We start from the raw sequence: 9,649 nt of genomic DNA, 5'->3' as shown, positions 1-9,649 counted from the left end.
TTTGTGCAATAATTTTTATTGACTCAAATTGGACAAATATATTAATTTTAATCAGAATGTGCAGAGCTTTCAGAATGGATTGGATTTAGATTACATTCACATCACAAAAAGCTTCTTTATTTGATGTATATTTCTGTTCTTCAGAAACCAGGTAGATGTTTTGTGATCCTCAGCTGGTATAAATCTGCATAGCTCTACTGACTTCTATATTGATTTCAGTTTACACCAGCTAAGGATTTGGCCTATTATACTCAGCTAATAAATCCAGTCCTACATTCCTTGTGCTCTGAACTCCCACAGAAACCAGCAACAAAAGTACAATGATCCAAGTCAGAGGATGATTTGAACTTTTATTCCTTCTTTTTCAAATCAAATCTGTTATTGCAAAGTATTTAGAAAACAAAGGGAGCTTTAGGAGTGCTGGGAAGGCAGGATCAGACCCAAATTTTTGTTTCCAGCTTCTGAAGACAGCCATCTCCACCAATGCTATGGAAAAGCACGTTTTAATCATGTTTTAATTTGCACAGTAGTTGTGCAACCTGACCAGAAAATGAGTATATTTAGTCAAATCATAGAAATGAGTTACTTCACATACCTGAAACTACCTGTATTTAACAAATCCTAGTTATTTAAGCAACCAAACCCCAAAACCCACAGTTTTGTCATTTCACCTTTATACCTGTATTAAGGCCATTAATTCCTTGTAACTTAAATTCATAGGTCAAATCTGAGAAATCCAGAGAAAATTAATTTGGAATGATTCATGGCCCAGCCATCCACTTGCAACAGGAGTTCACACTGGAGCACTTACTCATTATACATCTATTAGGTATACAAGCATATAGAGTTATACTGTATTGTACATATATCATAATGCTTTATATAATTAAATAATGTTAAACTGCAGAAAGTATACCTGTGTGGATCTGGGCCTAAAAGTTTGAGGTGAGTCCATGAAGAGTACTACACTGATGCCAGCTCTGAAGCAGATCCTGAAATGAATGTGGAACCAGTTGGGATATCTGGAAATGGGGCTATTTAGTCATGCTTCTTTGCCCAGAGGATGCCAAAAATACACTGCACAAGCTAGAGATAATTTATGGCACAAAGACCACAACTGTATTACACAAATAAATAAATAACAAGAATGTAAACAAAAGAGGGCGATGAACCTAATCTTTGTGGGAAAGGGGGTTGTAGATCCTCAGCCTGGTCATGAACCAACCTTCGTTCTGACTGGCTGATCCCAAGGTCAAAATGGCTATCCCTAGAAAGAAACCAGCCAGTCCAACTAGGCCTGGACACGAGGTTTAAGTTACAGTCGCTACCCTTGTAGATAGAACTAGAGCTTCAATTGACACACATTCCAGGCAGTTTCTGCTGCTCAGTCTCTTGGTCCTAGCTACTTGCTGAATCCCAGAATTATGGATTATATATATAAAAATATCCCTCCCTATATCCCAATATCCTATGATACTGGCCCAAACAGCCCAATAAATTTACCCCCTGCCAAGGCTAGGGGTAAAATTTTGAAAAGTACATAATTCAGGTTAAAAGGTGAGATTTAGGCTCCTAAATCATGTAAGTACATTTGCAATTTTTATCCTAGGTCCATGTCCAAAGTTGTGATATAACACACTGAGATGCATGGAAACCCAAACAATTCTATCTTGACCCAAACAAAACAGTGGTACAGTGGCTAGTCAGCTTTAACAATAGTCAGCAATTAAATGACAGCACAAAATCTCAGGGAAAAGACTAGCTGCGCTAACCCCCATCCCCAGGGCACTGGCAGGCAAAGAAAATGCACAGCTGCAAGATGAGAGCATGAATACCTCTTTGCTGCTCCCCACTCAGCCTAAGGGGAAAGGAGTTGGCACCTCCATCTAGCCTAGAGGGCTTCTTAGAACTAAACCAGGTCATAGTTTCTGAGGAGGGGTAAGGTGGCCCTGGCATCCACCCTGAGACGCCCAGCTAGCCACTGCCCTGTGAATCTATATGAAAGATGCTGCAAGATGATGGCAGTGCTGTGCACCTTCTGGAATTGGAGTCTGGGGTTCAGGAGAGAGAGTGCAGCGATTAAAGAGAAATGAGAGGAATGCATGTGTTGAGGTTTCAGCCAGAGCCGGCTCCAGGCACCAGCATTCCAAGCTGGTGCTTGGGGCAGCAATCTGCAAGGGGCGGCAGTCCCTGTTTTGCCCCCAAGCAGCAGCGCTGAATTGCTGCCGCAGACGGCGGGGGGCAGTCAGTGTGCCCTTAGGGTGGCACACGCGTCTCTGCCGTGTAGGCAATTCGGCAGCAGCTTCTATATTTAGCTGTCCACCGCAGCTTCAGCTAAACATAGAAGCTGCCGCTGAATTGCTGCCACCGCGGAAACGCGCCTGCCACCCTAAGGGCATACAGACTGTCCCCACCGCCCGCGGCGGCAATTTGGTGCGCTGTTTGGGGCGGCAAAAACTGTAGAGCCAGCCCTGGTTTCAGCAGCGGTGGAGTCAAAGTGATGGTATCTATGGGCAGTATTGCTGAAGTGGTAATAGGTAGAGTCATAAAATTTGGTGGTGTGGGAGGAGAGAGAGCTCAGAGTCATGGATGACATCAAAGTTTTTGAAGTCTGAGTTGAGGAAGGAAACCGGAGAGAGCTGTGAGGATGTACCCCAGACTCAGACCTTCTTATAGGAGGAAGTTTACCATAATCCTGCTCCCCAAATAATTAAAAGTTTCTAATGAAAAAATACAACCACCACATCGGTTGCAAACAGATCAGGTAACTTAATACCAGTAGTCCCTTTGTATAGCCACATTCTTTAATTTAACACATTGCAAATGGTGCCTGTCAACAGAATGGCCACCATGTTGCTAAACCAGGTTCCTCAAAATCTTATATGCCAAAAGTCAAAGTCCACACTATCATGCCAATGCTAAGAAGTCCCAATTCTCAGTAGTGCACCCACTACAGGTAGCTCTCTACTCCTATCAGGACATTCAGAGTAAGCAGAAGTTTCTTGTTTCACTGACCATATTTTCACATAAGCAAAACAAGGTAAGGTATTTTTAGCAAAATGTAAATCACAATATTACACATACCTTCTCTGAGTGTCTTAATATAACAATAAATTTATAACTGATCTCTATTTATGCTTCCCAAGAAAGAACAAACTAATTTTAAATTAAAGGTATAGAGCCTCTAACATTTATTTTACCCAATATGTTCCCTACCACAGCATGGGCTTGGCATGTTTCAGGATTAGAGAGGTAAGAGAAAGCTATTTTCTTAATCACTTGGTTGGAAAACAGAAATTTTGAGATGACGGTTGTTAGTGAGTTGGGGTAGCGGAATGGGTGTTGTGAAGAAGTGACTTTAGAGAGTTGGAGAAGGTATCGTGAAAAGAGATTAGTGATAATATATGGAGTAAGGTTGGCAGGATGGTAGAAATGCTGGGAAGGGGAGGCAGTCTAGAGAGAAGATAATTTTTGTAAGTGTGGTTGATGGCAGGAAAGGAGAAGCAAATTAGAAGGAAGACAAAGATGTGGGTGAGTTCAAGTTTGGCTAAAGGAGATATAGGACCAGATCCTCAGATTGTGTAAATTAGCACTGTTCCATTAGAGTTAAGAAAGCTATGCAGATTTACACCTGTTGAAAGCCTGGCCCATTGAGAATTGGAGCTATCTTAGATTGAAAGAAGGAGGCATAATTCTAAATATAGCCTGTTAAAAGCTGGGTTAGCAGAGAAGGAGTGCTATGTGGACATTAATAGTATTAAGACAATAGGGATTGCCAGGTCCTATGGAAATGAGGGAGGCACAGAAATTGAGAGCTTGATTCTTCACTGCCTTGCAACTTGTGCAGACATTAACATCTATAAAATGGATATAAAATGCTACCAAGTAAGAATAGTGCTGCTTTACACTTGCTTTGCAGAGGTGCAAATGTCTACACAAGGAACAAGTCAGTGGAGACTCAGTCCTAAGATGTCACTGCCCAGGAAGCATCCATCCCTCGGAAGTATCTGGGATTTCCAAATCTTGTCATGAACATGAAGAAGGGATATGCATCATTATTTTATGAAATGCCAGTTTGTACTCAAGAGGGACTGTAGATGTCCAAGATATATCAGAGGAAACAGCGTAGGCTCTCCTGGAACAAACTGTATAAAGGGGTTAGACAGAAAGAGTTTAAAATAAAGGAGAAAGTCATGGAGAAAAAAAGCATAGTTTTGGTCTAGATTACTACAGATGCACAAGCAGTGTGTTTGTAACATTTCTAACCTTACTTTTGATGTAAGGTTTCATTTTGTGTTGGTTCTTGTGCAGGGATGCCACAAATTTCCTTAAATGGCTGTGTATCATTGTTAATTTATGGCTTCTCTATTCATTCCATATTGCGTGTTTAATGTTAGACATCTAGTTGGGAAAAAATGTGTTTCAAATCCCCCCACACACACATTCTTTTTCTGTTTTATTTAATATTTCTCTTCATTTTAACCTTTCTCCCTTCATTTAACGACCTTTCTTTCCACTAGTACAGTCTAAAGTGCCTTCAGTATAGGAAGTAGTAAGTAGCACTTGTCTTACTAAGCTAAAAACGTGACCTTTAATGCTAATCATTCCAGTTAGAGAACCTGCCTCACTCCTTCAACACTGGTGCCTACTCAGATTTCAAAACGAGATGCAGTATTACACTACTGACACCCATATAACTTATTTGCAGTGTTGAAGCCGTGTTGGTGCCAGGATGTTAGAGAGTCAATGTGGGTGAAGTAATATCTTTTATTGGACCAACTTCTCTTGGTGAGAGAGACAAGGTTTCAAGCTCACACAGAATCCTCAAGAAGAGCTCTGTGTAACCTTGAAAGTTTGTCTCTCTCACCAACAGGAGTTGATCCAATAAGAAATATTACATCTCCCATCCATATAGCTTATGTAACTCATGCCAGACTTGCTTTCATATCTCACTGCTATGAAAAGAACGAGGCAAAGTATAGTAAACTGCACTGCACTAGTTTATTTTTGCTAAAGAATCTAGACACACAAAAGCTTTTTATTTGCTCTCACACTGATCCCATTCCTTCAAACAAGTCAGGACTTCACAGGGAGAATTGGATTGCTGTAGGACCATCCAGCACCTGACAGATCTATCCCACTCCAAGTTACACAAAGAGTTTGACAGTGATCACAAACAGGAAGTCTGCAAAAGGCCTACAGTATTTTTGCTTGGGCAAAGCAGCTGTCTTACAGCTGATACTTGATTTTCCCCTCAGGAGATTTTTTTATGCTGATTCTGTTAAGGAACTGAGAAGTGACTTGTCACCTTCAAAGGATAGTTTGTCTTTAATACTTTTAAGGCTTAGATTAGCAAATGGCAGAAATGTCATTCCTAGTGTGAAGTAAAGAAGTAGGTCTCTCTGCAGACAATGTAAAACATTCTAATGAATTTACAAGTGAGAATCAGATAGTTGTGAAAGCCCTTTGTGGGCCATCAAACCATCAGACTGGCATTAACAAAGAAGGCCTTAAGAAGAGCTCTGTGTGGCTTGAAAGCTTGTCTCTCTCACCATCAGAAGTTGGTTCAATAAATAATATTATGTCACCCAACTTGTCTCTCTAATATCCTGGCACCAGTATGGCTATAACTACACAGCATTACCAAAGAATGGCAGCAATATTATATCAAAGACTTTGCTGTTACCGGATGGTGTATTTGTTCTCTAATCTGATCTTTCCTCCCCTTCAGTACTATATACATGCACTATAAAGCAGAGAACGGGAGGCCTGGAGACAAGCCTCTCACAAGCAGAGGGCTGCTTACGAGCTCATTGGATGTTTCTCCCTGGTATACACAAGTGGTTTGCTGTGTATCTTGATACATTCTTCATTCAGAAAACCATTTATACTGATTAAATAAATTAGTCATAACTCAGTTTTTTATCAGTGTAATCAACTGTCTGAAATAGTTACTTGCTTTTGCCTCAAACATCACAAGAGACTTGGATCCTAAGATTTTCATAAGTGTTAGACTTCTTAAAAAATATTTCCAGAACTTCCATGTTTTTGCATATGTGAAGGAAGAGTAGATGAATAAATTGTATTGAGGATCTTGGTGACAGGACATGGCTGCATAGGAGCATATCAGGAAACAAGGCGAGGTAAGTTAGACAAATTCACTGAAGGGGGAAGGTTAATGTCACATGCCATAAGCTCCAAACACAAGGGCTCTGTGTCAGAACTGAGAAAAGAGGTGGCGTGAAACAAGGTGTTCGGTAAACATAAAAGAAGCCTATGCCCACAGGCTGGGCCGGCTCCAGCTTTTTTGCTGCTCCAAGCAGTGAAGTGGAAAAAAAGAAAAAGATAAAGCCGGTAGGTGGCACTTTGGTGGCAGCTCAATCACGTTGCTTCGTTCTTTGGCGGCAATTCGGTGACTATCCTTTGCTCCCTCTCCTCCTCTTCGGTGGCGCTTCAGCAGCAGCTCAAAGAGGAAGAGAGGGACTGAGGGACCCGCTGTCGAATTGCCACCAAAAACCCGGACGTGCTGCTCCTTTCCATTGGCCGCCCCAAGCACCTGCTTCCTTTGCTGGTGCCTGGAGCTGGCCCTGCCCACAGGCAGACTATACGTGGAGGAGAAACTGGGGATCCAAGGAGACCTTTCTTAAAATTACATGTACAGGTGGTTACTACAAAATAATCGGATAGACTTTTATGAATCTTATAAATGTTTGACAATGAAAATGTAACAGACCAAATTATCACAAAGGCTGTACAAGAAAACCTATTCAGAGAAGCACTGAAACCTCAATTCTAAGTCTCACCAAAACATGGGGTCTTTGTGACTAGAACAGTGGAGATGCATTCTAGGATTGGGTCCTGACATTTGTGTGTGGTTGTGTCTGCCCTGGTACAGATCACTCTTACACTGAGCAGGAATAATTTGTATGTGAAAAGTAGTTTATGCCTGGAGCTTCTACTGGCCACAATACTGGCATAAGTTAATGCAGTTTATGAATTTTTGTGGCTAAATTCCCCATTTTCAAAATATGGCCTGTAGATATGATTAAATGTAAAAAAAGAGGTTCATATTAGTGAACACTGTATTCAAAATACTATTCAGTGTGTTTCACAATGAGCATGTCAAACAGCTTCATTTTATAGTTATTTCCTTTAAATTGTTTAATGAGGTTCCCTCAGGATAAATATTTAAAATATCTGCTGGATTACCTTGGTGCAGTTTAATTAGATTGGAGAGAAAATGTTTAAAGCTGGGTTGCAAAGAGTTTCAGACATAGTATAATTTAAAAGCTTGTACTATGAGAAGTGATAGCTTTGGTGAAGTTGAAGTAATGAGCTTTGAGAATGTCTAAACATAAAGGTGAAGTTATGTAACTAGGGAGATTTGCAATGGGGGGGAATTAGCACTGCCAAATATTTACACTTTGAAATCTGAAATGTCAAAATTTCTATTAATAGTAAAGGAAGTAGATACAAATGACTGGCCTATAAAGCTCTGCCCATCTGCCATCAGAAACAGACCTGTCAACCTGGAATCATCATATGTCTAAACTTCAGGGTATTGCTCTTTAGTGTTTCTCTGACAATCAACTGTTGTCTTTACCTCAAGAAAAGTGCTAACATCCCCCAGAGGACAGGACACTCAGTGACACTCCCTGAGGTCATTTACAAGAGCCTCAGCACCTTACATGCCGGTTAAGCTGGGTGGAGTTAGTGACTCCTCTCTGAAGCAGGGAGAGGGCATAGACTGCCTAGCAAGGCCTTCTGTAGCTACTGCCAAGACTGGAATTTTTACAATTCTCCCTCAAGTGTAGGATGACCCTTCCACAAATGGAGATACTCTGCTGAATCCTTATAATTAATTCTTCCCTCAGATATCTGCACCAAGTTCTATTGATTTCAGTACAATCTGTACATAGAACCGCGAGGGCCCAGATTCACACCAGAGTCTATGCAAGTGGGGTCTCTAGCAGTATGAGCTCTGCTGGGATGCAGGCATGCTGCAACAGTTGAAAAAATGGCTATAACTTCTTTTCCACAGGATAGTTTGCAGAGGGTCTGTGCAAACAAAAAACTGTGGAAAAGGTGTCTGAAGGATGCACAGGTGCAGCAGCTTTCCTGTAGTTTCTGGAGACCTGCCTGCTGTGTGACCCACTGCCAGTCTTTCTTGGGGTGAATACTGCTTAGGAATGTAGGGGACCGGGAACGTGCAAAGCAGCATAAATAACATGTCTCTGTACAATTGTGGGGAGCCCAGCTTGATGGTGGTTATCGCTGGTACTAGTAGCAATGCCTATATTTAAGTTTGGTCAATACTTCCGCTTATAAGGCCCTGTTTTCAGTTGCTTATAACTCTACCAAACTTAGAATAGTAGGGTTGGAAGGGACTTCAGGAGGTCACCTAGTCTAACGCTCTCCTTTCAAAGCAGAACTAATCCTTAGATTGATTTTTTTACTCCACTTCCCTAAACAGCCTTCTCAACGATTGAACTCATTATCCTGTGTTTAGCAGGCCCATGCTCAAACCACTGAGCTATCCCTCTCCCCAAGCCATTCAGCCTGAAATTTTCCATGCCACATGTTTGTCAGGCTCTCTTCCCCCCTCTCTCTTGCTCTCTCTCTCTCTCTTTTTTTTTTTAAAGCTTCAGCAAAAATGGGTCAGCTGTTTCCAAGACCAAGGTTAGGAAAAATGTTGTTTTGCCATGTTGAAAACATTCTTGTAACAGTTTTGTTGAGAAGCTCTAATAGCTCAATGTTTTGCAATAGGGATTTAAAATATGGTTGCGGGGTGTCACTCTGGTGTCAAGGATATTCTTTCTGCCATCCCTGTGAATTTTTGCCCAAATTTGCCCAAATAATAAGCCTTCAAAAATAAAAAAAATCTCTGTTTGCACATGCTCAATAGAGACATGTAGAGTTTGACAGCTGCTTTGTACAAAAATTTGGTGTGCACTGAGCATGCTCCCTCCCCCTCACAGCTTAAATCTGCCACTAGACTACAGAGTCATTTTCACTCTCTTTTTGACCGAATGCATATTAAATTATTTAAACACAGTGGAACAGCTTCAATGGGAGAGCTTAAGAGAGCCCCTTATCAGAATAGCCCATAGCCCAGTGGTTATAGCACTGACCTGAGAGGTGAGAAACCCAAGGTTAAATCCTTTCTTCTTATCAAGTAGAGGAGGGGAAATGAACTAGGCTCTCCCACATCCTGGGTGAGTTCCCGTTTGCTGTGCTAAAGGTTATAAGAGAGGTTGCTGCTGCTACCTCTTCCTCTGCCTTACTACCACTCCCTGGGCCATTTGATGTAGGCCACCACTATTCTTGCAGGAAATGGCTTAGGCACCAGATTCCAGAAGAGGGTTCTTGGCTGCAGATAAGTGTCTCCCTCCTGCCTGGACTTAGATGTCTGAATCTTTGAGAGGATGGGGCTTAGGCCACATCTCTTTCACTGGCATCTGCTATTGGCTAGACTAGGCTGCTCCCCATCCAGCATGCTGGCTTTTGTGAATCCTATTCTTAGGCATCATCTCTCCCCATGTATTGTATAGGGAGCCTTGTTGTCTAACTCAGGGTTTGTGGATTCCACTGGGTGGCTAGGCACTTAAAAGATAGGTATTGCAATACTGAGTCTAAGTTCCTTTGTGGA

The sequence above is a fragment of the Chelonoidis abingdonii genome, chromosome 1 (assembly GCF_003597395.2).
Source record: "Chelonoidis abingdonii isolate Lonesome George chromosome 1, CheloAbing_2.0, whole genome shotgun sequence".
Taxonomy (NCBI): domain Eukaryota; kingdom Metazoa; phylum Chordata; order Testudines; family Testudinidae; genus Chelonoidis; species Chelonoidis abingdonii.
The sequence above is the reverse complement of the archived record's forward strand: the minus strand, read 5'-3'. Positions refer to the sequence as shown.